This window comes from Apis laboriosa, unplaced genomic scaffold (assembly GCF_014066325.1).
Source record: "Apis laboriosa isolate Shangri-la unplaced genomic scaffold, ASM1406632v1 scaffold118_cov155, whole genome shotgun sequence".
NCBI lineage: Eukaryota > Metazoa > Arthropoda > Insecta > Hymenoptera > Apidae > Apis > Apis laboriosa.
The window spans coordinates 70,009-93,544 of record NW_025221003.1 but is presented as its reverse complement, the minus strand read 5'-3'; the positions used below and the strand labels follow the sequence as shown (position 1 = coordinate 93,544).

The 23,536-nt window shown below is 35.8% G+C and overlaps 1 long non-coding RNA gene across 1 annotated transcript in view; it reads left to right on the top strand.

Moving 5' to 3' along the window:
- LOC122716744 overlaps positions 1-23,536 on the top strand; it is a 98,593-nt gene that overhangs the window by 37,414 nt on the left and 37,643 nt on the right. Inside the window, exon 2 of the long non-coding RNA XR_006347086.1 lies at positions 17,714-17,802. This is a non-coding gene — a long non-coding RNA (uncharacterized LOC122716744). The remainder of the gene's footprint in view (positions 1-17,713; positions 17,803-23,536) is intronic.

Here is a 23,536-nt window from a genome sequence, read left to right as displayed (position 1 = left end):
GAGGACACGTGTATATAATTACACGCATTAAGCTTTCAATGTTTATTCATCGTGAAGTAATAGTTTTGAAGCAAATTAAATATTCGCCAAGCCTGTTAATTTAATAACGATAATATCTATACTTTTTAATCTCTCTCTTACAATGATTTTCGAAGAACTTCCCGTTCGTATCTTGTTTCAAAAATCTATCGTCGAAATTTGACAGGGTGTCAAATTCTCGTTTATCGCGATTTTGCGCGTGAAGAAAGTTTTCCAGGTGACCATAGAGAGATCCAAGAGGCGCGTGAACTCACCACGCTCGCCATACGCGCCCCGTACAGAACAATATAATGGGTGGGCACAATGCGCTCGAAAAGTTGGCCGAATGGGTTCTTCGGTTGGCTCGGTGGTCGGCTGACAAAAGTCTTAAAACAAAAGTCGAAGCGAGGGCCCGTATGAATGCCTGTCCGCCGAACTTTCCTGTGCGTTGCTTCCGTTTCCTTTGACGAAGTCATCCGTTGAACAGGGCACATCCATTGTCGCCAACGCGCGCGCCGTCACCCGGGAGTCTGTTGGCTCGCGACGAAACAATGCTAAAGCTAGGACTTGCGAGTTTTAAACTTGCTGTACGATGAATTTTTCCCCTCCTCTCCTTTCTTCTTTTTTAGCCACGTTTCGCCAGGCATAATTTTGAAGGCAATTTGAAAAAGTGATATTGAATCGTGGCAGAAATAATGGTTGAAAAGTGGAGCGATGGATGATCTTTCAGTTTGTTGATCGATGAGATATCCAAGTTTTTTAATTTTGGAATAGAAAAATTGTACGATGATGAGTAGATCACGCTTTTTTTTTTAAGTGAAACAATTTTTGAATAGTAGTAAGAGATGGAAAATGGAATGCAAGTATCTTTTTCTTTATATTAATAATTAAATATTAATTTCATAATCAATAGGAAAGTTTATTAAATCTGAAGCTATTTTTTTTTTTGTCCTTTGAGTAATAAAGTTATCTTTTTCTTATCGATTGACCTCGTTACTCTACTTGCAAATTTCAAAGTGAAACATTTCGAAACGTGTATCGACATGTGTAAATTTGGTATCCCTTCAAAGTGATAATTTAAAGTGATGTTTTTGGGCGGATTAGTTTAGGCGCACAAGTTCAGAACCTGAGAGTTTATCAGATATGTACACGTGTATATTCGGATCGAGTTATTTGTACTGTTATTTTATCTAGTTAACATACGTCTGAAATCTGTTAAACTTCCTTAAACTAACTCTACTCGCTACTGTTCACGTAGAGATTCTATGAAATTACACGGTGTTTACACGTCACAATGAAGCGTATACACAATTCAATATTGATCTTTAAATATTTACATATACATACGTTCATTTATATTTATTTTCCAATCATCATCTCGATCGATTAATTAGCTTTTTATAAACCAAATGTGTTGCATTATGCTTTTTAACGCACGAATAAAACATGCACGTTGGAAAATATTTGTAGAATCGAGCATGTATTATGTACCTGCGGGTATACAAATATTTATACATCAATGAATATTTAGACTCGTTCGATATTCCCAAGGGAATTCCCTTTGTACATTTGCGTGAAGATCACTTAGTCGGAACGAAACGAAGCATTAAATTTACCTTCATTAGCCAAATATAAATTTCTTTTCAAATTTGTTCCATATTTTCTGATCATTCCTCTACTTTTTCTCCAATCTTAAATTATATATATCATATTATCAATTGCTTATACAGAAACGTATCGTTTTCGAGATCATTTCAAGGATCATAATGGAACACGTGATTTTTCTTGATTCTAATTACATATCATACATTATAAATGATATTCAATCTTTTATACACGTTTCAATATCATAATCAAAATTGGACCTTTCGATCTATCGTGAAGATTAAACTTTTAATTTCGATGTATCATCCCGAAAGAGCGTGAAAAGAATGGAACCGCGAACCATCTTTTGACTCGTTTTTTTCCCTTTATTTCTGAATGAAAGACATATATGCACGAGACACGTATGCACGAAAGAGAGGAGGAACAAAGAGGCGAGACGATTTTTCCGCCGATACAAATGTTTCGCGACGAATTAGAAGACATTTTCCGCGTGTCTCTTCCGCTTGATCCTTCCCGACAGTATTTCATTTTTTCGCTCGCAGACGCCGTCATCGACTCGAGAACAATGGTTGCAACGAAAAATAGATTTCCTCCGGTATTTCGCGCCGTCGACTTTTTTCTTTTTCTTTTTTTTTTTTTTTTTTTTTTCATTTTCGTCGGAGAATTTTATTTTCTTGTTTGGATTCTGTATTGTACGTGTATTTGTGTATTTCGATTTCCTTTTTCTTTCCTTTTTGAAATTAGTTGCTTTGTTTTTCATTTTGCAACGATTGTGCGAATTTCTGCGTGTTGTAGGAAACGTTTGTTACTTGGGTAATTGTTAAATGTTTTCAAATGAATATTTATTAACTTCTCGTAAATTTTTCGATAATTACATTCTCGATCCATTCGAAATTAATTCGTGTATTAATCTGTTGAATGTGCGAACCAGATAGTCCGTTCGTTTTTAAGAATTCAATTAAATTGTCAATATGAATATTAATTTATTTAATCTTTGCATAATAAGACATGTGAAAAATTACATCTATTTATTATGCGATAAAAAATAATAATAATTAAAAAGTAATTTACATTCATTTAATTACAATAAATTACACCATTACTGGTTCCACTTTTCTACTTTTGAAAATAGAACAAAGCAATATTTACAAATTTCCCTATTCACATTTTTCAATTTAATTTGCTCCAAAATTACATTCATTGTTCCAATTTTTTTCCAAAAAAAATTGAAGAAAAAGGAACCCTCTTTTTCATCTCCATTTTAATAAATAAATTAAAAAAATCCATTTTTCACGTTTTCCCTAAAATAAAAAGAAACTTGAATAATATTAAACGTAGCCAAACTCAAAAAATATAAAACCTGCGAAAATTTCAGAAAAATTACCTATCTGCAGAATAAATTTCATAACGTTCCCATGATTTGTTAAATTCACATGGTGTACAAGGTGGCAAATGTCGATTGGGGGGATGCTCGTTGAAAGCATTTATTTTATTCTCGTGGGGATCGCCATTAGGCGGATGCGAATTTTCATGTAACGTCACGTTTCACTTGCGTCGTGAAAAATCCTAAAAATCTACTCTTCCCATGTTGGAGATGGTTATCGCACACGATGAATTCACCCACGAGATTATGCTTGTTTAATAGCGAGCATAATCGCGATCGTGGGTCATCGTACCGAATAATAAATTAATGTAACTAGTCGCTCGTCCGATCCCTTCTTCGTGAATAACTCGCCTCCTCTTCCTCGTCACTTCCTATACGAATCGTATAACAGTTTCATAAAATGTATTTTGCTAGTTTTTCTAGTGATTACCACGAGCCAAGTCAAAATATCGTGACAATATCCTTTTTCATGGATCCCTTCTTCGTGAATAATTCCTCTTTCTCGTCACTTCCTATACGAATCATATAACAGTTTTATAGAATTTTGCTAGCTTTTCTAGTGATTATCATAAGCCAAGTCAAAATATCGTGACAATATCCTTTTTCATGGATCCCTTTTCGTGAATAACTCCTCTTCCTCGTCACTTCCTATACGAATCATATAACAGTTTTATAGAATTTTACTAGCTTTTCTAGTGATTACCATAAGCCAAGTCAAAATATCGTGACAATATTCTTTTTGATGGATCCCTTCTTCGTGAATAACTCCTCTTTCTCGTTACTTCCTATACGAATCATATAACAGTTTTATAGAATTTTACTAGCTTTTCTAGTGATTATCACGAGCCAAGTCAAAATATCGTGACAATATTCTTTTTGATGGATCCCTTCTTCGTGAATAACCCCTCTTCCTCATCACTTCCTATACGAATCATATAACAGTTTTATGGAATGTGTTTTGTTAGCTTTTCTAGTGATTATCACGAGCCAAGTCAAAATATCGTGACAATATCCTTTTTGACGGATCAATTGGAACAAAATGTTGGAATTATATTTCTGTGATAAATATACATACGAATGATGTCGTGAGAATTTTCGAGATCGAAATTCAAAACTCATTCTCTTATTATGTAACGAAGGGAACGCCTTTCGTATCGTTGATCCAAGCAATTTCGTCGCAATTACGGGCAAACATTACAGAAATGACTGTCCCTTCACCACACTAGAAGGCATTTATAACAAACGAGTAACAAATTAATCTTTCCTCGGCCGTGATATTACACGCCATCAGATCCCTTTATTGCCTCTTCCTCGACCGCATCAACCTCTTAGTTGCCTCCACGTACAATTCGTCACTGTACGAGCCCAAGTGATCTCTCTCTCGTTCTCTCTGTCTTTCCTTCTCTCTCTTCTACATATGTATATATATATATATACTGTCTCTCTTTCTCTCGATTGGATGATTCGCCTCGTAACGGTAACCACCTGTCGTCGAGCTTTGCTCGTTGGACGAAGCCGTTCCAACGAGAGCGGACATTTCCACGAGAAATTATGTCTTCGGCAGAGTCGTCAGAGAAACCTTGTTTAGGTATCGAATGTAATCAATTTTCCTTAACAAACAGTGAAACTTTGAGGATACAGCTTTCGAACGCGTATTCCCCATTCGATTTGTGTTCCTCTTGAGAGACGTTCAATCTTTATATAATCTAAATTGGAATCGGCGATTAAGGAGAGAAGATATTTTCGTTGGACGAAAATATTCGATCTCTCGCATGTTTTTTCATTCCAGCTATTTCTCAATTGTAAATGAGGATCTTCAGGTGGAGGCTGTCCTTAAACTGTTGTTATAATCATATTATCTGAATTGGGTCATTACGTGGTGCAAACATGTGTAGTTGTTCAAAATTCATCGTCTGAGGGATTTACACCGAAAACACAATTCTCACAAGTTAATTATCATTCCGTGTACATCATCGTTTAACCTTTACAGACTTGAGACATTCTCTGTATTCTTTTCTCTTATATATAAGTATATTTATTTTATTATAATTCGTGCACAATTCTTCCTGTCTTATGTGTGAAAGCTTGTATTTGTATCTTATATCATAAAAAAGTCAGGTCGAATCGATTTCTAATGAGATTCAATTTCTTATGGATTCACGTTTCTTAAATGTTATGTGATATTTAAAAGTTTAAAATTCTAATAGCGAAAAGATGGTGTATCGTACTTAAGAAGAATTTTTAATCTTTAGAATTCTAATCTTCGAAGACTAAACGTTTCATCGATCATTTATTTCTACTCATAATAATATTTTTCATGATAATATTAAAAACATTTTTAAGAGAAAGAGGAAAAGATGTAAGAGGTAAGATATTTAGACTAAAATACAGAAGAGACAAGTACAGCAAAAGTGTATTAATATAATGGGGAGGCGCAACACGGTTTCCGTGTGAAAATGAAACTCATTCATAAAGTTCTCTAAATGATGGAAAATTTAATTTGTTTGGACAGTTAGCTAAGTACTATCTTAACACGTTCCACGTCCAAAGTAAATCCGTGGGCAGAAATTTAAGCTCAAAGAAAATAATCGTGTTGAAGTTAAAATCGAATGGAATTTCGAATGGAAACACACCTTTCTCCTTTCGGCCTTCATCCCCGACGAAGAATAACTCAGTCAAATCTCTCGAAAACAAAATTTTGCATTCTGTAATAATTCTACAATTATAGTTTCATCTTCGTTGCTTCTTCAAAAATTGTAATTTCTTTCGCCTCTATTTCGCGAAACCGAAGAACGAAGCAATTCATCGCTCGGCTAAAGAAGAGCGACACATGTCTCGAGTGTCTATCCATGTTGTAGCCCGAAAGGAGAAGAAACAAACGTAAATACTTAAACTGATGACGGTTTCCACTACTGTTTCCCGGAAGGGATTCAACGTTGGGCCCAGAAGAAGTCCGATCCCTCGCCAAAGACAAACAAAGATGCGGTTGTACGACGTTTTGAAGGGGTCCCGCAGTCGTTCTATTTCTTCTCGCCTCTTTTTCGTATACCAACCACTCTTGAAAACTTATGTTTATCTCGATGCTTTTCTACTTAACACCACAAATTGGTTTCGCCTTGCATATAAACCTTCTTCTCCTTGATATGATACACGCTTCTCTTGGCAGAGAAAGGATATTCGTGTGCAGCTATGCTTTATTGAAACTTAGTTGGATTTTTGTAGATTTCGATGAATCATAAATATAAATTTTAATTGCAAGTTTTCAAGCAAATTGTAACGAGAATACATTGAAATTTTGCAGGTGAAATTAACAATGGTGTATAATTAGAGTGGATGAGCATTCCAAAGCAGCTTTGTTAATTGAAAATAGAATTGAAAAAAAAAAAATCGATCATGGTACAAAAGCAGGAATTATCGTTACCATTTCTTTTTCTTTTTTTCTTTTTTTTTTTTTACATTTCAATTTTCACAGGTTTAAATAAACAATCGTTTCGATATCACGTCGATATGTTATTTAAATATTTGATAAGATTCGATTTCAATCCTGTATTTATCTTGTAAATATTTTCACTCTACAATGTATGTATATATCAATTCTTTATACTCTCCACTTTTTATGTTATTCTTACATAACAATCCTTATCGTTAATCCTCCATTAAAAATTTTTCAAATCTTTCTAAGTCGAAAGATCTTTTATCGATTTGTATTCTGGAGACTGGAAAGAAAAAAAAAAAAAAAAAGAATTACTGCGATCAAAATTCGAACGATGTTGAAGATTTCATGTATTGACATATATGTCAAACTTACCTATTCTATTATACTTTAATATTTCGATCACGATTTCACAACAAATCGGGGACAAGATTGCATTCATACGTGTGTACAGGATTGCATCTTTTATCGAGGTGTACGTGATGGTTTTTCTTCTTTTATTTAAAGGGCCACACGTTTTATTGTGCTCGACTAAATCCTATATCTTTGTATCGTCGTAAAACAGTAAATTCGAAATTTCGCGAGTATGAAGAAGATTTTTTAGAAATATTCGTGTAAGTTCTCGTTGACAACCGACGTGTATTTTCTCATACACGTGATCAACAATTGTCGAGTATTTGCGTTCCATCCAGTTTACCATTCTCTCTCGTAAGTGGGGTATAAAGTTGAAAAAAATATTCATCACGCCCTACGTATTTACTACGTATTTACTATGATCAATAAAGTTGAGTGGTTGGCGTTTTATGATGAGTTGATATTTTTCGCAGAAAGTCAAATGAAAATAAAATGCGCGCACAATGACATTATATTTTTATTATAGTGAATTGCTTATTGATTAAGAACAGTAAAAATAATCTGTTGATAATTACCTATATTTCAAAAATTATTTAGCAAATTATTTGTCTCCAATTTAAATGTAGTGTGCTGGATGTTTATGCATTTAAGCCAAATTTAAATATTCAAAGTATAATATTTATGATATTTGGAAAATAAGGCAAAGCTCCATTTCTTTAATCATTTTGTATCAACATCTAATCCAACAGTAAATATATGATGAGCCCAAACAATAAATCTTAAAAATCCAATTCCTAATATTGCATAAATTATACCTAAATTTCCAAAAATTTCTTTTTTTCCTCTTTCATTTATTACAATTTGAGAAATTAATCCAAATCCTGGAAGAATTAGAATATAAACTTCGGGGTGACCAAAAAATCAAAATAAATGTTGATATAAAATTGAATCTCCACCACCTATTGGATCAAAAAATGAAGTATTAAAATTTCGATCAAATAATAATATTGTAATTGCTCCAGCTAATACTGGTAAAGATATAATTAATAACATAATTAAACATTCGTAACTCAATTGTTACACATTTATGCAAAATATAATACATAATAGCCATTGGACTATTAACCGCACAAAAATATCCTCCGCCGATCTTTATATGCTCCGTAAATGGCATTTACGCCGAAACCTTCTCAGAACCGTCGATTCCTGCGATCTCACAAAGGGCGAGCCGAAATTCTCCCTCTCTCCCGTTCAAAGAACAAACCCGTTTCCATCTTGCTAACGAACTGCGGTCAAATCTCTCTCCAAATCGCGATTACAATCGCAAGCTTAATACAATTTTCAACTTAAAATAAGAATATATAATTTCCAAAAGAATCTACTAAAAAAAAAAAAAAGATCTAATCCAATCCCTTCAATATAAAAATCCACAAAGCACGCGAGGAACTTTTATTTCGCTCGACGAGCGGAATTCGAGCGGATTTCCTACGCTCGGCTGATCGACGATGGTGGAAATTCCCAATCGCCGGTTTACCGCGTCCACGGCCGATAATCCTAAGCCGATGCCCGATAATCCGGCCGTGTATTTGTCGGCCGGTGTCTAGTTTTATATTCCTGGAACACTGTGTCCATGGATGAGGAGGAACGTGCCCTCGGCCGCGCGCTACGCGTGTTCCGCATGCGTGAGCGGGACGATAGCCATCGTCATCGTCGCCGTCGTCGCCGTTAACGAATCGTTATCGCCGTCGTTTTTCGGCCCTCGTTATCGTTCCGTGACGACCACGCATCGATGGCTGAAAAATCGTTTGGTTTTTCGTATGGCGTGGAATTTCGTGGGTATAGGTTTCCCATAGGGTTATGGGAATAATTGGAAAAATATAGCTTTCCCCTTTTGAAGAAAGTTGAAGATATTTGAAACTCGACGCATGGGTTGGATCTTATCTAACAGTGCTCCGAACAGTGGGTGGAGAATCATTTAATCGTTCTAAATAAATATCTCACGTGCATGTGGAAAGGATCTATTTTATGTTATTTTGAGTTATGCAGTTGTAGTTGCTCGAGATCTTTATCGATTAGAGCACTGTGTTGGATTTAATCTCTTTTCCAATTTTACGAGTAAAACAGATGTTTTCTCTTGTACATCAATTATACATCCGATATATATAAAAGAAGAACATCTTTTTCCAATTACATCACAATATTATTCCCTTTTAATTACATTTTGTATCGCAGAATCTTCGTGATCTGAAACAAAGAATTCAGAAAAATTGAAATATCCGTTCCACTCGTTTCTCTTCTCGTAAAAGATAGAAATAGAAAATCGGAGCAACTGTCTCCCTCCAAAATCGTTCGAAAATCCGTATAAAAAGGGAGGAGACCGGTATCCTCAAATCCCTCGCAATAGAACAAAAGTTTACACCACCTGCCACCATGGCCATCGATTCGAGAGACCACCATCAATATCACCCGTCCAAAATATTTTATCTCCCTTGATCGACCCGCACGTACGAACTTCTCGTTACCAACGAGACCTCTCTCCCCATCCCCCCCCCCTCCTTTTCCCTTCGAAATCCGCTTCCATTTCCCAACGTTACGTCCCGACGTCTCATACCCATTCCATCCACGATTACGCTCGAGATAGACGCGAGTCGAACGACGATACGATTCCGATCGGGTCGAAACAGCGGAGCATTACCGAACCTCGATACGACCGTGCATTATCGCGTGAACTTGGGCTGGAAGCTAGCCTGAATTATGCAGCTGTAGCCTCCAATCTTCTCTCTCTCTCTCTCTCTCTCTCTCTCTTCAAGTATTCTCGTTCCTTGGCCTCTCTCTCTCTCCTCTCTCTCGAGGCAAGAACACCCCGGGGACACGGTGGCTTCTGCTATAGTAGGAAGCTTGTCTACCCGTTACTATCCCGCAATGGCAACCGAGGACAGGTTTATTTCTCTCCCTGCTTAATCACTGGGAGACACAGGAGGAGGAAGCTGGCGTGCTGGGTTCCCCTTCTCTGCCGGAATCGTTAGATCTTAGGACAGGAGGTGGACGGACGGATGGGATTAATCGATCCACGAGTCAATTTGTCGAGGTCTTCGGGGGGTCGAAGGTGGCGAACAGTGAACTTGGCCGGTTAACCGACAGCTTAATGTCGCGCGATCGTGTAACTCATTCGCGTGGAATCGGCGATCTTTAATCATCCTCTCGAAGATGGGTTAAGCGATAATCGATCGTGTTCGACATTCGGGATTAGGGCAACCGTGAGAACTCTAAGAATGTTTATTATTGGATTCTGGATACGCAGAGGATGTGTTTTTATCATAGAAGAATATTATTCGCGTCTATTGTTTGTTATTGTTGAGATTTCGAGTCCAGGAATTCTATTCTAGACTTGGTGGTGGATCGTCTTTTCGAGAGTTTGAAAGAATCTGAAATAGATACAAAAGTTAATTATTACGTGTATTTATAAATTGATGATTTATCGGATTCCTGAGAATTCGTAAGAATGGAAGTCGATATTAATATGATATATAGAAAAGAACACATTTGTCCCATTGAAAATATGATAAAAATATTTTTTATTGTATTATAACCGGAGAATAGATACTATTAAATTATTAATTAATTTATAATAAAAATATTTCGTCCATCATCTTTCAGATATATAATTTTAATTGAATTGATTTAACGTTCCATTTTCCTTTGTCATCATTTTTGTATGATAAGCTGATATTTAATACTATTTTTCTTTCTTTCTTTTATTTATTTATTTTTTTTATATATATATATATATATATATATGTGTGTATTTTCCCATTTGGCAGATTTCTGCAAAATTAGTTTTACCGAGGGGAACGGACAATGCACACGAGTTTGTACGATTGTAAGTACATATAGCGGAATATATTTTATGAATTCGACGTGGCGTGCTCAGGATGAAAGCCGGGTTTTATCAGAAAAAGGGCAGCGAAATGTCAACGTTTTACAACCGGATATACAGGATGGTTTGACATAACATTTTGTTGTTCAATTTATATTTTTAAGCCGGATGCAACCGCGCGGCGCTTTGATTTCGAAAATAATTCGCTTTCGTTGAAAATATTTCGATTCTCCGTTCCCCGATATCGCAATAAGAGGAATCAGAATTGTTTGACGTCATGTACAAGCTTCGATCAAAAAATTGGGAAATTTTAAAATTCAGAATATATATCTATATATACTCTTGCATCTCTGTGAAAAATAAATAAATGCGCTTGATTTGCATCTCATCGAGAGCGAAACGCGAACGAGAAATTAAAAAAATAAAATCCATTCGGATCATTATCCTCAAATTCTTCGTTTTTATTGCAAATCTACATACGATCAGTCACGAAAATCTTGGGGAATTATCTTGCACGAAGAAAATTCTCCCTGAAAAATTTGATTTTAAGAAAAATTCATAGTGGGTTATACACGAAGCAATTTATTTTTCGAGAGAAAATCTCTTTGAATTATTTTTTGTATATGAATTTCCTGGAAATATTTTTCACAACGCTAAAATCTAAATATTTTATAAAATTTTACTCTCTCTGTGTCTTACAAAAAATTATTATTTTTTAAAAAACGAAAATAATATTTATATTTTTATTCGCAATGACTCACACAAAACAGAATTACTTTTAATTCCGATAATACAATTTATTAATTGCAAACATGTACAAATCCCCAACGATATTACATTATTACATTATTACATTAACGAACCACTTTATTAAACGAAAAAAAAGTGAAAAAGGCGTGCATACATCGAAATATGTTCAAACAGAAGCGAAGATTTCGAGAATAAAAGAGGATATTTTTTTTCCTATCTCGAAAAGCGGAAAAAAAAACGGAAGCAAGTGCATCAGATCGTAATCTTAATTACGAACGGAGAGACGAAAAGCAATTTCCGCGCGCAAAGATTCGAGGAGGGAGAGGAAAAAGCACGGTGGTGTAACTCGAACGGTGGATCGGTTCGAGTTCCCATTTCCCGTGTGGTCGATCGAGATCTCGCGGTAATCTCGCGGCCACGTTCGTGAACCGGAAGGAAGAGCAGCAGATCCAACAATCCGTATCCCGTGCAAACGAGGCTATCGACTCTCGCGCAACTCTCTCTCTCTCTCTCTCTGAATTTCGTTCAGAATGCGCGCACGCTCATTTTGCGTGCCTCTCCGCTTAAAATTCCGCGAGATAGGGGAAGAATCGGCCACGTGTTTCCAGCATCCGTGTTCCCAGCCCGAAATCGCGGATGGAAACGTGAGATTAGAGCGGCGAATCATAGTTTGAGAGATTCCAAAGTTTCTGTTATTCGTTTCTTTTCTTTTTTTAATCTCGTGGAGATTAAAATTGAGCCTTGATAAGGAGATGTAGATCCAAGAGAGTTTTGGAATTTGAGGGGATTTGTTACAACATTTTGTACATTTTCTTATGTGTCGAGAATCATAGGAATATGTTAATAATCGTGAAAATTCGTACTAAATTTAATAAATAAGAATCGTTCTCTATTATATTTTCGAAATATTATCGTTTTCTTCATAAATTCTTTAAGTTCTCCAGAGGAGAAAGTGCTATTATATGAATATATATTCGCAATTTCAAAATTTTAATCGTATCGGAAAATATGACTCTTGATACTTTAATAAAACTATTCCATATAAAAACGAGATCGTATCTGCATCATTATGATAATAGACGACGATACTATCTACGCTCCTACCTGTACAAAAATTTGGCACGTATGCAACGATACCGTAGGATAATCTGAAATAATAAAAAAATATGTTTCGTGCAAACTATATAAATTCCAACAACTCCGTTAGCTATTTGCATGCACGATAATTGAGGTAAAAAAAGAAAATACTCGAGCACTTACGGTAAAATAGAGATGATTGTGGACGATACGCGATTATCAACGGTAGACGAGCACAGGAGAGTGGCGATAAACGTAAGAAATTGTTGCTCGATAAGAAACTCGCGAAGTAACGTGTAGGACAGGTTCGTTTCTGTCGATTTAATCAAGGGGAACCAATATCGTGTCCCGATTGTACAGATTCTCGTTTACCTGCTGAAAAAAAATCAAAGTATCCCAGAATACGTCTCGAAATTAACTAAGATTAATTTTCTCGACAATTCCTTATCCGATAGAGAAATTTTCTGGAAAAGAAAATAGTTTGATTATTCCAATATTTACGTACAAATTTTGTTGTAAGCGAGCAAAGACGGAAAAGGAAATTTAATCGTTCCTTTCTTATTATTTTAATTATTCAATACTCGAATAATCCACAATTTCATTCCATCGTTCTTACCACGTATATTCAAATTATCTTTAATAACACTAATCGGCCAATTAAACGATTCTATAATTAAATTAATTAATCGATTCCACGATCAAACCTCGATATTCACAACCTCGTCGTGTACAACCGTGTCTCGTATCCACATCGGGCACAAAATTGCCCGCCGTATCCTCGAGGATGGCTCGTATTATTCAACCGATACGCCTGCCAGGTATCGAAACGGACCGCCGCCGGAGGAAAATTTATTCCAATGCCATCGATATTGACCCGAGCCAACTCCCTCCGCCCTGGAAAAGAGAATTAGAAAATCGTTTTACGAAAGCTATCCTTCTCTCTCTCTCGCCTTTTCTCTCCTCTCTCTCTCTCGCCTTTTCTCTCCTCTCTCTCTCTCGCCTTTTCTCTCCTCTCTCTCTCTCGCCTTTTCTCTCCTCTCTCTTTCTCTCTCCTCTCTCTTTCTCTCTCCTCTCTCTTTCTCTCTCGCCTTTTCTCTCCTCTCTCTTTCTCTCTCGACTTCGAAGGCGCGGCACGTTGACACGAGATATTGCTCAAAGACGTGGATAATCAACGCGAGTTTCGTCACGAGCTGAACGAGTTTTCCGCGGAATAGGTGTCGTCGATTCAAGGAACGAGACACGTTCACGGATGAGTAAAATGTAAAACGTCGGCCGAAGGAGGGGGTAGGGGGGGGGGGGAGGGGAGGAATCGTGGGATGCGATTTATCGAATCGTTCCCTGCAAGAGATTTCGTAATCTCTTTAGCAAGGTGTGCGGTGATAAGTGTATTTAGACTGGATGAAAGGTGGTTTGATATCTTAATGCTCACTCGATTCGATCTCGTGGGAAAAGCGGGATAAAAGTGTTAGGTAAACGTAGGTGTCCTTCTGGTGTAATTTATACATCCGTGGTTGGTTGATCGGCTCTTGGAAAAAGATAGGAATCCTACGTGGATCGATCGAATTATTTTTCTTCTTTCGAGAAAGAATAATTTATAATCTCGTTTTTGCGCGACATTTTACTTAAATTTTGTAAAAAGTTGCATCGAGGATATTGCAAGAAGATCAATGCGAAACAGGAACGAATTATTGCAGTCGATAATTGGTTTTTCTCTTTTCGATCAACTAATAATATTAAGAAATATTAAGAAATAGTAATACAGATTCACGAGCCATGAGATTTCATCGGTCTCAAGAATTTTCAATCTCTCGAGAGAAAGAGAGTGTTCGGTTTCGGTGCAATTGACAAGCAATCGATGGTGCCGTCGAAACGTCTTCAAACAATTTGAAATTTCTCTATCGTGGATAGAGAAGTTGGGCAAACAAATCGTATATTTACAATACGGACGGAAAACGTATTCATCCTTGGCATTTCTCATATGCGGAAGTGGATTATTCCTTGGAGAAGCAGGATCTAAAAATCGACGAGATGAAAGTTTCTTGCTCTTTCCTCTCGAAACCTCATAGTCGACCTCACCAAAACTCCATTTCCGCGACTTTGGAGAATTTTCCACGAGAAAATTTCTTTTTCTTCTTCCGATTATTTATCTCGGCTACCGAATCACGTAAACTTACGCGAGGCTACACTTATTTCTATTCTATTTCTAGTAATAAAATGCGTAGAGATCTGCGAAAAACTGAACAGTAAAATAAAAAGAAGTCTTATTCTCTTTCCTTCCCTCTCAACTCTTAATTAAATCTTCGCTTCGTAACGTAACAAAGATCGTTGCATCCATTCTCGTCCAGGGAACATACAAATGGACTCTTTGATTTTTAATGAAGGATCGCATATTAATAAAGGCCATTGTACTCCATATTCATTCAGAAGACGTACGAATGAAACTTTACACTCTTAGTCAAGGATCATATTGCACAGGAGTCAAAGATCTTTACGCTTTATTGCAGAGGGGACATACGAACGACCCTTAAGAATCGCACTGCATAGTAATAGAGGTCATTGCATCCATACTTATTCAAAGGATTCTCTAGTTAAGGATCATACTGTATAATGAAATGGATCCTTAAATTCTTCATGTTGTCACGTTGCATAGTAAAGATCATCGATCATTCATATCCATCCATATATAAGTACAAATCCTGATGGTTACAGAATAATTTTTCCAATTATCAATCCACGTTTTCCACGAAACGTGGCGGCAACTTTCCTTCTCGACCATCCAAAAATCTGAAAAAAAGTAATAATAATAATTCGACGACGCTCTCGATGAATTTCTAATCGATGAAAAAAGAAAGAAAAAAGAATCTACCCCCCCAAGGATGGCGCATAAATCGAGAAATTCCACACTTGGGGGCTTGTAGGTACGTATTAATGCTCACCCGCTCTTGTAACTTGCCTCGTTAACCGTGCGCCAGGGATAATCGCCGCGTGGGTTAAGGCAATTTCCTCGGTAATTAATAACACGACGTCCCCTATTTGTTGTGTCAGCGGCAAATTACGTGATTTAGGTGGTGGTCGCGCGTCTGTGTGCACGATGCATAATAGAAGTCTGTTCGAGTCTGACCACTTCTCGTCGAGACTTTGATTCGTAATGAGAGGGATCTGGACAGATCGTGATTGCGCCTCATTGTAATTCGAGCGTGACCATCATCCCCCTTACCCACCGCCGGACGAGACGTTCTTGTTTCTTGTAAAACACCCGTGATTACACGCCCGTCACGGCGGGAAATACGGTGATTATACGGTGGACGCGGCCTTTTTAACATAGCGATGTATGATTAAGGTAAACGCGGCACTGATACGGAATACCTATTATAGCGTACGAGGGGGGTAATTATGGAAAATTTCTAATAGGCATGATGCCTCTCTTTTCGATTGAATATTAACGACCGACGATTTTAAAGAAAAGTGAATATTATCGGTGTAAAAGAAACTTGGATCACAGGTTGATGAATTAAATTGATTGATAGATTGGAATAATACGAATAATACGCGTGTCTTGTGAATGGATTGAAATATTTATAAGCGCTGGAACGAGTGAATTTGGAAAAGACAGCGAGAGAGATTTATGTAGGATACACTCAATTTTTTTTTTGAATGACAGTTTCAAATTTATTCTGGCACGCGAGGAAGGGACGGGAAATCGTTATGGGTAGTTAACGAAATCGGTGCTCGTTATTAATTCACGAACAACCGAACAATCAGTCCTTGCTCCAGGCCAACCTTTGACGATTTTTTTATTCCACCGTCTTCAGTTTTATCGGTCGGAATTTTATTCCATTCCCTGCTCCTTTTTATTTTCCTCGTCCCAATTTCCAGGAGGTGGAAGGCCTTAACTCGAGTATAAAGGGGATGTATTTTAAATTTGCCGCGTTAAAGGAAACCTTTTAATTATTCGAAAGAGACGAGAAAGGGTGGGATATTCCAATTCCCCTCTTTCGTTTTTCTTTCTCTTTTCTTTTCTTTTTTTTTCCCTATGTTTCATTTCTTTCAATTCGAGACGAGAATTTTCAAGTTTCACATCTGCAAACGCTGCAATCCCGATTTCTCTCCTTTTGTTTCGCCAAGCGAGATCCAGAGTCCTTCGATCACGTCCCTGTTATTAAAAAGTTTCTCCCTTAGGTTCAACTTCTTTCGAGAAAGTTGGTCCGCCGAAATAACGAAGTCAGGAGATCCTGCATTCGAATTAATAATCGAGGGTCGAACAAATCGCTGTTTTATTTAAAATGTCCCGCCCGCTGATTTGTTCAACATTTCCCTCCGTTGCGCCGTTAATTGCGGTGCACAATGGGTCCGAGCACACCCACAACTCGTGGAATTATTCCTGCGAATGGCGCGAAACGCGGCAAAGAATTATATTTGCTTGAATGGAGGTTAATCGCGCCCGTTTCCCTTTTTGCCCTTTGACTGCGCGGTTGATACCGTTGTAAATTTTCAGGGTATCGAGTAGAGTGGTTCTCCAGATGAAAAATTTCCACGAAATTTCGTCGTTTCGAGTCGAGAATGATTTTGGGAGGCGATGTGTTTCTTTATTTGATATTTTACTTTTAAATGTTGTTTTGCTTGACCTTTATTAATAATCTCTGTTGGTTTCTTTGAAAGAAAGCTTGGAAATTAAAATTAGCATAGGATGATAACAGTAAATATTTAATTTTTAATATATATATATTTTTTAAAATAATATTTTTATTCTCAAATATATTTGTTTTCTTAATTTTTTATCAGTCATTTTGCAATCAAATTATATCGTTCAAGAAACACAAAATTTATCCTTCGAACATTTAATCAATTCTATTTAAACAAAGAATCGATACGATTGCAATTTTTAAAAGACTGCTGATCAAATTGAATCCGATACGTTCATGTGCATCGAATCTCTCGTATCGATACGATTTTCGATCACGTAATGAATTGTGACGGAATATAAAAGCCGTTGATAAATCGCGTCGATTACGAAGAGATTGAGAAGAGAGAAGAAACGAGGTTTTTCTATCAGATGCTCCATTCAATTTTTGATCAAAGTCCCTTCTTCAATTAGTTCGTAACGAAACGTTATATTGCGTAAACGATAATGATCCATTTTTGACTCGAGATTAATCGAATATCCTTTTCAACCTTTATTACATTATAATTAATATATATATATTTCTTTTTTCAGAGAATATTTCAAAAGAGGAATAATGTATAAACGACGTGGTAACAGAGAATATTCGAGACGAAGAATAATGTAAAAGCGTCATCAATTAGGTATGTAAAAATAATTTTCAATGGTGGATAAAAACGAGAGTACATCTCTACGGCTTCGTTTAAGCCGTTTAGTAAGGGATAACGGAATTTCCATTTATATAAAATTCGTCTTCCACGTCTTTTTGTCGATCTTATCTTCCCCAAAACGCTTAATTAGAAAATTCATTCAAGCGTCGAGCGTTGACAGAGTAGAGAATGCTCAATGGAGACGGCTAATTAATGTCACTCTTAAAATCTCCTCGAACGAATCGCGTTGATAAGCCTCGTCGATGTGCATAAATATCCTTTGCACAAAAAAAAAAATCACATCTATATGGAGCTACATTTTATCCAAAAAATTTGAATCGTTATATTTTCACTCCAACCTCTCTATCCTCATTAACGCCAACCAACCAATTAATAATAATATCTGTCTCGTTGTCTAAAGTGTTAACAGCGTCGAGCATGTTAAAAATATTCGAACGTAAAATACTTGAACAACAACGCGGTTTTCGCAAATAATCGTGTGTCGTTTCGCGTACATCATTCACGGATCCTTGTTCGCAAACAAAATCCGATTTGCATAATACACGTGGCCGCAGGATTTGCATGAGACACGCGATATCCGCGTTGGTCGGTTTTGTAAGAAGAATCGCGCAAAGAGGTGGAGAGGAGAGGGAGGGAGGGATTTTAAATTCACCAAGATTTAGAGGCGATCAACAAATCGACGTTGGTTATCCGGCGAAACGAATGTCACGCCTGTTGGCGATTCTAGGATAAGGATCGATCCTTGCTAATTAAATGGTATGCTAGGATGGTCGTCGAGATCGAGCAAGAGATTGTTTATCTAGTATCGCGAATGTCTTTGGTAATTGGAAGTAGATGGTCGGTTTTATTTGTGCATTTACAAATCTGGGAGATTGTGAAGGGGTTTGTCGAAATTGGGATTTTATGTGTCATGTGTTTAACTTGATCGAGTAATGAATGATTTATATATAATTCATATATAATTCATGCATCGATTGGTAGTGAATTGATTGTAATAAAAATAAAAGTTCGAAAGGGAAATATAAGATTGAGGAATATATTTGGAAGTAAAATTCTCGAAACTCTATTTTTGTTAGTTAAGCAGTGCATCGAGGTTATTATAGAATAGTCACTTTTAGAATGGAAAATAACTCTCTCTAAAATTTATTATCTGTTAAACATAAGATCTAATAAAAAAAATTTCATTATATTTATGATATATGTAATATATTATATAATGACAATAATTAAAATGGAATTAAATATTAGACAAGATAAAATGATCTATTTCATTATTGGCTATATTGGTCCGGGTCTCGGAGTATACGTATGATTTAACGGGTCAAATATGCCTGTAACATACTAGATAATGGAGCCATTAAAATATCAACGTTAATTATTCGAAAGGATAGCTCCATTATGTTAAATTGAACACATTGTTGATTGCTTCTAAAAGAAAAGTTGCGTCGTTCAAGTGGTTAAAATTTACTTATACCGGAAGTTAAAATTACTATTTTGACAGAATACATTTTTATTTTGCTTCAATTATATTTCCTATCGATTCATCAACATTTCAAGTTAAGAAAAAAGAAAAAAAAAAAATAACATTGCTAGAATTATACGTGAAATAAAACTCCAATCTTATCAAAAATTATATCACATATCGTACGCGTAGAATTTTGTTCCATTCCATTTTCGAATTAATCGTAAATAACTGCTACAATATAATGCATTGAACGTTGCATAAAATAGATACAAATTCTCTCTCCCATCCAAGCGATTATTTCGTAAACGGTATCGTTGCGATATCACCCCATCAAACCTTGTCAATATTTAACCACGTTTGATTGCGATGAACTGTCGTTTAAACCTCGATACAACGTAACCTCTTGTATATTATTAACATTAAATCGAGTCGATGGTAACGGGTGTAAACCTGTATTTTCGGTTAATAACGGAAAAATCGTTCGTGCGATTAATTTATTCTCCGTTGTTTATGAGTGAAACGCACGCTTTTCCTCTCCGCTTTTCCCGTGATTTTTTTTTTTTTTTTTTTATCCTTTATACCTCCACCACTTGTAAGCCGTTGTCGCAGTTAATTCGTCCCTGTTCACGGCGACAAACGGCGCAGCTGAATTATTTCTACCCTGCCGATATTCCGCCTCGTCGTTTCCGCCTGCCCTCTCGAAACACGGCGATCGATGCGCGCCGTGCAATTAAAACGCTTTCGTTTCCCCCTCGTTTATGACTAAACGGCCTATGTTTAATATTCTGGGATCGGTAAGGTATTAAATCTTGATTAGATGGACCATGAACATTATTGTTTAACGAGGGATGGAAAATTGAGCAAGTTTCAGGGGTTGAAGTGACGTTTTTGATCAGTGAATGGTTTCTCGAGCAGTTTGCTTTGCGTTTATTCGTTTGTGGTATATTTTGTGAATGAATGAAAAATTTTGGTCAAATGGTTAAATAAGTAAACGTATTGTTTTAATGAGTCGCGATGGAAAATTAAGAAAGAAGAAGTTCAGGAAATTATTCATTGAAGACAGCTAGTGAATAACGTTTAAGTTTAAGGAGAAATATTATTTGGAGTATGTGTAGATAATTATTTGTTCTATAATTTTTAGATTTATGGATTTATATGACATGATGTATCACAAAATTTTGAATAGTGTTTGTTAGAGGAGGAACCTCTTAGTTAGAATCCCTTAGCTTGCAACTATTTAAGGGTGACAAAATAAGATAGATTGCGCTGTCAGCTTTTAATTAATTCATACACATTCATAATCTATAACGTACAATACAGTAAGGTTGTTAATGGAATTAGAGTGTTCTTAACGTCTTCTTGGAATTGTACGTACGTATATCTATCTTGTTTAGCAAAAAGAAAATGAAAATAAATGATAAAAACATATCTCTTCGCTAATGTTTTGGTTTCAATCTTTTTTCGATGTTTCTATTCGTGCCTCGATTCTGTCTTCGTTGTCAACAAATCATGAGTCACAAGAAAATCTCATCGCATGTACGCGCTACGTAGAACTAGTTCTGCGCAGGAATTGACCATGGTTGCGTGCTTCCAATATTCTCGTCAGAATTCTCTTTTTGGAACGAAAACGTGTCCCAGTTCTGGTGTTGTAAAAGAGCGAGAAATTTCTTTGGAGAAGAAAAGATTTGGAATTCGAACATCTGTGATCTTCCAGTAAGTATTTTCGATCAACGGTTTCAACTTTTCCACCAAATTCTTCTTCCCTCTTTCATGTGTAATAGCTTTTCTTTTTCTACGAAGTCTGAAATCTTTTACTTTTAATCTTTACTTTATGTTTTATTTCATTTTAGTTTATTTTTGTATTCTATATTTCACATTTGTATTTCATATTTCGAAATATTTTTCGATTTTTATAATCTCGTAACGATGGAGAGAATGACGAATGAAATGTTTGAACGGAGAGGGATTTTTAATACGGAGGGATTATTCTGGAATTTACACGCGATACTCTTTTGAGAAATAATTTTTTTGCCTCCTTATGCGTGCTTTTTATTCCTCTTGGTTTATTCCAAACGAGTTTCTTTTAATCTATCAAGGCTTTGAATTAGTTGATTACGTTGCGCGACTTGTGAAGATTTATATTTCATCTTTTGAAGGCTCATTCATTCATTCATTCAAGTGCGTTATTCACTTTCATTTATTTCGTTTTCTCTTAAAAAAATATATATATTCTATTTTCTATTAAAATATGGAAAAGAATTAGAAACCATGTCTTTAATTTGATTATACGTGACGAAAAAAGTCAAGATTTCTTCTTTTCACAAATCATCCCTAAATTACACAATAACAGGTAAATTTTTATCGCGAAATTTCCAAGATTTCTTCTCACAAAGAATTTTAATAATTCCTCATTGAAATTCTAAAAAAAAAAAATTTCTCCTTCGAAATATCGAGCACACGATAATGAAGGTAAATTTTCAGCCATGTTTAGCATTAATTTCAACACGATCGATCTTGGACGAGACGTTGGACGATAAAATCCAATAAAACCCATATTGGCGTAATTTACGCGAAATCGGGTGAATGGTGCGGAAACACGCTTGGCTCGCGTGTCCCCTCGTCATCTCCTCGTGATTTCCATCCCCCACGATCTCGTTATTTCGAGCAATGGAAGGGTGCAAGAGATCCCCGCCATTAAAAACCACCTATCCGTTGTACAAATTTTCATCATTGCACATTTTCATTCACTCGAATTTCTTCCATTTTCGTGAAATTATTAACGTGAAATTAATGAAATTATTATCTACGTTCCGTTTTATAATATTAGAAAAATGACGGATTCGTTTCGAAGAGGTCGCGTATATTTTTTGATAAGAAAATTTGCGATTCGAATTCATTTCAGAAGGGAAGCAGCTTCGTTTCATTGTTCATTCACCATCGAGAAAATTTTAATTGGCTGTGTTGCGAATTTGCGAATTCGAGTAATGTGTTTCGCAGAAACTCTATTTCGGAAATTTTGCTTAATGCAATTTGAATGTCAGTAGATTTACGAGTGAAGTGTATGGTGCATTTTCTGAATATTATGCAGAATTTTGCGGAATCGAGACTGGTTTGTTTCGTATGCTTATGCGTGGCATATAATGTTACAATAATTGCATTATGAATTTCTATGCAATATTTTATTTTATAATATATATATATATATTTATTAACATTATTGGAATTATTATTGGTTATTTATTAAGTAAATTTCAATCACTAAATATAAAAACGTTATTTTATATTTAATTTTTAATATTTCGATTTTGAATATTTGAAAAAATTATTTATTTATACGAATATTTCAATGTTCATCTTCGAGACACGCCTCTAGCTTGTATAACTCCTTGTATAACTTAGCTTACCGTTATAATTATAATTTATTTGCAGCACGCCAACTAAGAAAATCGAGATTTTTCCTTCTTGGAGGACACCGTCATGCAATTTGCATCTTCAATTATAATAAAAAGCATCGTGAACCGTTTCATAAATCTCACGAATACGAAAACCGTCGCACCGGTGCGATTTTCTTCGCGGAATACAAATTCTCTCGCATTCTATCCGCTTTCAAAAAAGGCGGAGAAATATGCGCATACAAAAATTATACACGGGAGGAATACACGGTTTTCTTGTGTTGTACAATACTTTTTGTGTTGTTATTCCTTTGCCCGAATTTATCGAGTTTTTCTTCAAGAAAACGGTGATCTTCGTGCACACGCTTGTTCCGTAAACCGTGGCGTGTGATGAGAATTTTCTCTTTGTCAATTTATTTAAAAAAGAAAGAAAAAAAAAAAAAAGAAACGTAATTTTCCAAGTTTTTCAAGATCGTAGAAAAAGATTGGTCAGGTTTGATCTTTTCTACCTTTTTTTTTCCTTTCCTTGTTGTTCATCTCCTTTTATCTCCACCCTTATAAATTTGTTTTCACCATTGATGATATCCCTGTAATTTGAAGTGAAATTGATTTGCAATGAAAATGTACTACAAGCTCTTCGGTTCTTTGAGGTTCTAATTAATTCCTTGCAATTTAATCGAGACTCGCTGGAATCAATATCTTATTTCGTTCATTATAAGATAAGAAGTTGATAATTACATTGGATAGAATTTAAATTTTATTTTTGTTCATTGTAGATTTGGATTAGATTTTTATCGATTTAATTTAATTTTATAAAAATGTTTCTTTGCTTTTTTTAAAGAAGCTTTTT